This window comes from Hyla sarda, chromosome 4 (assembly GCF_029499605.1).
Source record: "Hyla sarda isolate aHylSar1 chromosome 4, aHylSar1.hap1, whole genome shotgun sequence".
Taxonomy (NCBI): domain Eukaryota; kingdom Metazoa; phylum Chordata; class Amphibia; order Anura; family Hylidae; genus Hyla; species Hyla sarda.
Window position 1 is genome coordinate 132,320,152 of NC_079192.1, and position 7,442 is coordinate 132,327,593.

A 7,442-nucleotide genomic window follows, 5' to 3' on the forward strand; every position below is an offset into this window, starting at 1 on the left:
AGGGGTTATAGACTTGTTTCTGTGCATGGTTATATGTTTTACACTGTTCAGATCAATTAGTTCGTATATAGTGATAACATTATTGGCTATACGGTCTTAGCAATTAAGCAGTACACACGTCATGGCACTTTGTTACTGACACGTCTTCAGAGCAATAAGTTGACGACACTAAGGCGGTCATATACCAGTCAGGCCTTCCACGTCTGCAGGGGGGTCATATCACGTCAGTCACATTAGGCGGTTGAGGTTTTGCGTTGGTTCGGTTCATGGCCCTAACATTGTTAATACATATGGTCATGGTTAGCATCTGTTCTGTCCATATGGCTTAGGGTTTCGTTCGTTGCATATGGTGTTAGGTTGTGTACGGTGCATACGGTGTCAGTCCGTTTGGGGTATGCAGTTCAGCATGTTGTACTTGGGCACAGTGGTAGCAGTTATCTTCTGGCATGCTGTAATATAGGCCTGTGAATGTTATTGTGATCTTGCATTCAGGCGATGCAGGTTGTTGTTACTGACATGTTTTTTAGAACAATTACACCAAGACAGATAGGTGGTTGTTTACCTGTTGCCTGCCACATCCACAGGGGATACTCAGAGCAGGTTATTGTTACTGACATGTCTTCAGAGCAATAACTATGACACATTGGGTCGTTTTCCAGATTATGGGGGCCATATTCGCACACATCACGTAGGTTACTGTTACTGACACATTTCTGTAAGAGTTGGAAGGTGCATCTGGCGACTGAGGGTATGACTGTATTTAGTCAGGTTATGTCTTCAGGTAAGATTTTTACACAAGTTTTGGTTAGTCTACAGGTGAACGTTAGTCAGAGGTCATCATCTGAAAAGATCTGTCTGGTTGTCAGGTTATCGTGATTCAGCAGAGAGCTCGGTGTTCCAATAAGAAAATAATTTCTTCTGTAGTATTCAGCAGCTAATAAGTACTGGAAGGATTAAGATTTCTTAATAGGAGTAATTGACAAATATGTTTAACTTTCTGCCACCAGTGTATTAAAAAAAATGTTTTACACCAGAGTACCCCTTTAACCCTTCTCTATTGTCTGCTCAGTGAAACCAGCAATGTGGCTGGATTGCCCACTAGAGCAATGCTTTGAAACATTGCTGTGGACTTTGCAGACACTATAATCAGATTATAAATGGAGAGCACTTGCCATCATACTGCATATCTGTATGGATACCAGAGGCGAACACTATTTGAATTGGGTCAATGCAGACCCCATGGTGCTGTCTTTCAATTCTAGAAGAGGTCTGTGTTTACGACCTTCTATGTAGACATCAAAGAGAACAACTGTCAAAAGCAGAGTTAGTGATCTGCAAACTAAATCTACCTCTGACAGCATTTTTCTTTGCTGCAGTTATCTGATTTGGAATTATGCACACACTTTTGCTAGAGATATCACCAAATGACTATGCTTAAAGGCAATTCCTACAGAGCTGCCATACAAGTATGAAGTGTTGCCTCTGTAATGCAGGGCAATGTGAGGTCAGAAATCGGAAGTGAAGATCAGGGTAAGATACAGAATAATTAGTTTAGAAAAGTTCTGAACATTTAAAAGTTACAAGAACAAGTAGCAAATGATCATTAATTTCACCCACTATTAAGATAACAATAGTCAGCTCTGGATAAATGAATGGAGTCTCTGATCATATATTCTTCATTCTGAAGGCATTAGAAAGCATATTATGCTATGTGGATACTCAAACTAAAAGGGGATTCTGGTATCAGAAAATTATATTTAAATTAAACCATCAATCCAAGCTATACACCTAATATGGTTTCTGTAATAAGAATGAATTGGAGCATTTACCAGGTAATCTAGAATCATAACTTCTAGCTACATGTACAACCAGGTCACACAGACAGGGAGCAGACAGGTAACAGGTGCAGGAGGATTGGGAGTGGTGACGGTCCGTTGCACGCACATAGCGATTTGCCATTAGTAGGTGTGCTTTTAGGACTGGACAATGATTACCATAGTGACAGGTAAACAAACTATACATGTGAACACAAAATAGATTTACATAAACGAAAAGTTTAAAAGCAATACTCTACTAAGAGGGTGAATCACTGGAATCAGCTAGTCATGAACAAGGATTAAAGAAATGGTCCCATTTAGTTAAACTCATCTAATCCTTTTAAAGAGTGGTCTAATGGTTTTCCCAATGTAATAACCACACTCACAGATCAGGGTGTAAACCACATAATTAGATCTACATGTTATACATTGTGTGACCTTAATGTTTCAGCATTCTAGTGTTACTACTCTAGTTTAGTATTATACCTGCAATATGAGCATGTACCACAAGCGTGATTGCCTAATGGATGACTGTCTCTTAGCCAATGAGATTTTTAAATTTTCATGGCTTGCTGCTTTTTCATGTAGCCATTTATTGTGATATGTTTAATATACATAATAACCAAAGTTTGAGCTGTAAATTCTTTTATGTTTTCATCTTTCTGAAGATATAAACCAATTGGTCATTATAGCTTTTATTTTACTGGCTATTCGTAGGTGTATTTTTAAATGTAAATATGCATCTATTAGAGTGGGGTTTATTTTGTTAAGTTCTAAGAAGGTTTTTTACGATATTTTCTCTATTTTTCACAGGCTGCTTGTAGGACCTCATAAGGATATCCTCGTTGTAATAGTCTGTGTTCTAACTCGTTAGCCTGTTTTGGAACATTGCTGGATCATTATCGATACCGTTTTTCGTATGATTAGGGTGAGAAGGGTCATAATGTAAAATGGAGTTTTTAGATGTAGGTTTTCTATATCCAGATGTAATTAAAATAATAACATAACCTACAAATTCCAGCACTGTCAGACACAATAATAGAAAAACCTACAAAACTGACAATCCATAGTAAAAAAAAAAGCTTTATTGAACATCCAAAAATTAAAAAAAACTGTACAAAAAATACTGACAAGGATCCACCCATTAAAAATACATACATACACACAAAAACATCAAACAGGGACATCTGAAGGGATAACCAGAAAAAGTCCTCAATGTGCTACCATACAATGTATAACATTAGCAATGCTGTATATAAGAATCACCATTCATATTCACCTGATTGAGACATTCAGAGTTCAGGTGTACCTTGCCTCACTCCTACATATGTTCCTGATGTAATTAATTGGCCATCTATTTCTTATATGTTCACATCCAAAAATTCTAACCATTTATTACCATACACTGATGTAAATATCATGTTGACATTGTTTTGTGGTGTTGAGATACTCAATGAATCCATTATATTCTTCCTCCATTCCATACCATGAAAATATTGTCAACAAACCGCATTATGGTTTTCATGCTGGATGTGTAGAGATTTATGGAGGTGAACACATAATTGCAATGCAGAGATATAGAAAAATGGAGCACTCACCCAGTCTTTGATAGAGAAAAGCTTCTTTATTGCATCAAGAAAATCTTGGCGTTCTCGTGGAGTGCGGGAGAGCGGACAGGAGCAGGGGGGGTGGGGGAGTGGGTTGGGCGATGGTCCGTAGTGCGCAAACTGCGCTTCGTCAGGCCTGATGAAGCACAGTTTGCGCGATACGGACCGTCGCCCAACCCACTCCCCCCTGCTCCTGTCCGCTCTCCCGCACTCCACGAGAACGCCAAGATTTTCTTGATGCAATAAAGAAGCTTTTCTCTATCAAAGACCGGGTGAGTGCTCCATTTTTCTATATCTCTGCATTGGATCTATATCTCATCTTATATGTGAGCACCGAGATGGTCTGAGGGCTGTAGGAGTTACATGAATATTCCCATATGTGAAGTAACAGTGCCGGGTTATCTCTGTGTTGGATAAAGAACACATAATTACATTCAAACATTGTGAGGAAGATATAAGGGAACACACAAGAAATGGGCATGCCCATGGCTGTGTCCATTCTTTGCCTAAACCCCTCGTTACCGTGTTGAAGATTGTTGCTGAAAATAGTCTGCCGCGATGCTGGGGTTAGGGTATATAAGCACTTTAACCTCTCTACAGACAGCTAAAAAAAAAAAAAAAAAAAAAAAAGGGCAATGGCACAACACGATGGTATGGAGGGATTAAATTTAGAGGGTTGCCTCTTGAAAAGTAGCTGTCCTCTTCTTCTGTCCCTTCCCTTAACTCTTTTCCCATGATAGTTCCGCTAGAACTCTGACACTATTTTCCTCCACTTCTGTGAATTAATTTGCTACTTTGAACCCTAAAGTTCTGATGACACAAGGGACTTCTTTTTTTCTGCATATTCATAATATTTTTATTAGCATGGACAGGAGGAAAAACATTTTTAGGGTAAATTTGAATACAGCTTTAAACATATCTTCCTCGTAGATCAAATAATCAAATAGTTCATTGAGACCAAAATTCAGTCCTTTGTTAAGTACTGAAATGAGAGTGTAATCTGTCAGGTTCACCACAATGTTCTCTGGCATTATCTTCTCCAAGTTATGTTCTTCCTCTATCTTGGTTTCCTTTGCTGTTCTGTTCCTCTGCCTAAAGGGACTGTCTCTGTGCTGGGAATTATTTTAGGAACTTCTTCCTCCATCATTTCATCTGACTGGCTTGATTCAGATTCTGTTGTGAAGTAATCAGATTTTTTTCACAGGTTTCCTGTCAGTTTATTGGCAGACCATCTTCCTCCTCTCAAATCTTGCGGACGGCTTTTATTCCACGGGCCCGCTCAGGTTAGATGAGCGCAACGAAATGGAAGCATTTCTTTAATCCTTTTTCATGACTAGCTGATCCCAGTTAATAACCCCAGTTTTGGTTTTAAACTATTTATGTAAATCTGCTTTGTGTTCACATGTATAGTTTGTTAACCTGTCACTACGGTAATAATTGTCCAATCCTTAAAAGCACACGCGCAGCAACGCCCATAACCACTAAGATTGCTCAACATCAGGGGGAAGCAAGCAGTAGTGCAGGGAGCTTTTTTCTGTACAGACATAATAATTAATAAGGTGTTATCACAAATTGTACTGGCTTCAGCATGTTTTTGCTTGAATTATCCCTGACAGGAAGTTGTGTAGTCCTTTCATTTTCAGAGTAGTATTGTCTCAGAAGCTACCCGAATCTTACCTCCTGAGCAAGGAACTGTCCAGAGCAGGAGCAAATCCCCATAGCTAACCTATCCAGCTCTGGACAGTTCCTGACATGGACAGATGTGTCAGCAGAGAGCACTGTGGTCAGACAGAAAGGAAATTCAGAAAGAAAAGAACTTCCTCTGGAGCATACAGCAGCTGATAAGTACTGGAAGGATTAAGATTTTTAAACAGAAGTAATTTACAAATCTGTTTTAATTTACTGTCACCAGTTGATTTAAAAAAAGAATTTTCCTACCGGAGTTCCCTTTTAATGCTGCAGCACCTGGAGATGAACAAATTTCAGGAGTAAGAACGGTTAATATATGGGGGGCATTTATCAAGAACGGCTCTCCCGGAAACTTTAAGCACAGTTTACACTTGCTAGCAAGTGCAAACTGTGTTAAATTTGGCAAATAGGACTGACCATGACCCTTTACAGGAAGCCATATCCCTTTAATTTGTAATTTTCCACAAGCTCCACCCACTCGGGAAGCAAGGCTGAAATTTTGAAAAAGTCACATAATTTTTCACAAGGAATGATAATCTCCCCCATTCTTATCTGTGGTTAAAGTATATACATTTTTTGCCTGAATTAGGTTAGGGGTTTTAGAGTGATCTAATATTTATATAGGGGTTAAAATGGGGTCTTATATGAATATGGAGCTTTTGTCTGGAGTGTCTTCAGACAAAAGGACAGAAAATATGTGTGTGTGTGTGAGGGTGGGGGGGTGTTTAACAATTTTGGCATCTGTGAAGTATGTCTAAATGAATGCCCCGCCAGCGCAGAGTTGAACCTTTACACAAATCCCTGCACATCAGTGCTGCCTGAGCACTCTACCTGAAACCAATACCAGCTCTGAGCTTGCAGAGATTTAAAGCACAGTTTCCACGCCCCTTCACATGATGCTATGTCCCATTCGCTGAGTGCTCCACTGGCTCAGCAAGCACATCAGAAATGGTCAAAAAATTAGCACAAACAATGCAACTTTTTCATAATTTGTAATGATAAATGCCTGCAAACCCCCCCCCCCTCACCAAAAAAAAATATAATAATCTCATCTGGGGTTAAACTATATATAACATTTTTTTTATTCTTTATCTTTTTTTTTACACAAACAGCAAAAAATATACAATACAGCTTACCAGTTCTCGTACCTCCATTGGTTTTTAAATGTACTTGTGTCCCCTTTCTATGGAGAAGCTATTAAATAAAGTTGGATTTTTTAATTTTTTACTTTAAGCCCTTAAGGTCCAAGCCCATTATGACCTTAAGGACCAGGCCAATTTTATTTTAGCATTTTTGTTTTTTCCTCCTCGTCTTCTAAAAATCGTAACTCTTTTATATTTTCATCCACAGACTAGTATGAGGGTTTGTTTTTTGCGTGACTAGTTGTCCTGCATAATGAAATCACTAATTTTACCATAAAATGTATGGCGCAACCAAAAAGATACTATTTGTGTGGGGAAATTTAAAAAGAAAACAGCAATTTTGCAAATTTTGGAAGCTTTCGTTTTCACATCGTACAATTTACGGAAAAAATGACATGTGTTCTTTATTCTGTGGGTCAATACGATTAAAATGATACACATGATTATATACTTTTCTATTATTGTTGCGCTTAAAAAAAATCACTAACTTTTTAACAAAATTAGTATGTTTAAAATCCTTCTATTTTGACGACCTATAACTTTTTCATTTTTACGTATAAGCGACGGTATGAGGGCTAATTTTCTGCGCCATGATCTGTATTATTTATTGATACTACATTTGTCGTTATAAAACTTTTTTAAATTTTTAATTATTATTTTTTGAATAAAATGTGACAAAAAAGTAGAAATTTTGCGCTTTTTTTATTTTTACATTCACGCCGTTCACCGTATGTGATCAATAACATTATATTTTAATAGTTCGGACATTTACGCATGCTGCGATACCAAATATGTGTATTATTTTTTTTTTTTTTTTACACTTTATGGGGGTAAAATGGGAAAAAAGAACATTTAAAATTTTTATTTGGGGAGGGGATTTTTACATTTCATTTAACTTTTTTTATACTTTTTTTATTTTCATTTTTACACTTTAATAGTCCCCATAGGGGACTATTTATAGCAATCGTTTGATTGCTAATACTGTTCAGTGCTATGCATAGGGCACAGCACTGATCAGTATTATTGGTGATCATACCAGAGCACAGCAGAAGACCCCGTGAGACGGCTGGAGCCAAGTGAGGGGACCTCCTGCCGCCATACTGGACGATTGGATCACCGCGGTAGCACTGCTACCGCACTGCCGCTGATGCCGCGATCTGTATTGATCATGGCATCTGAGGGGTTAA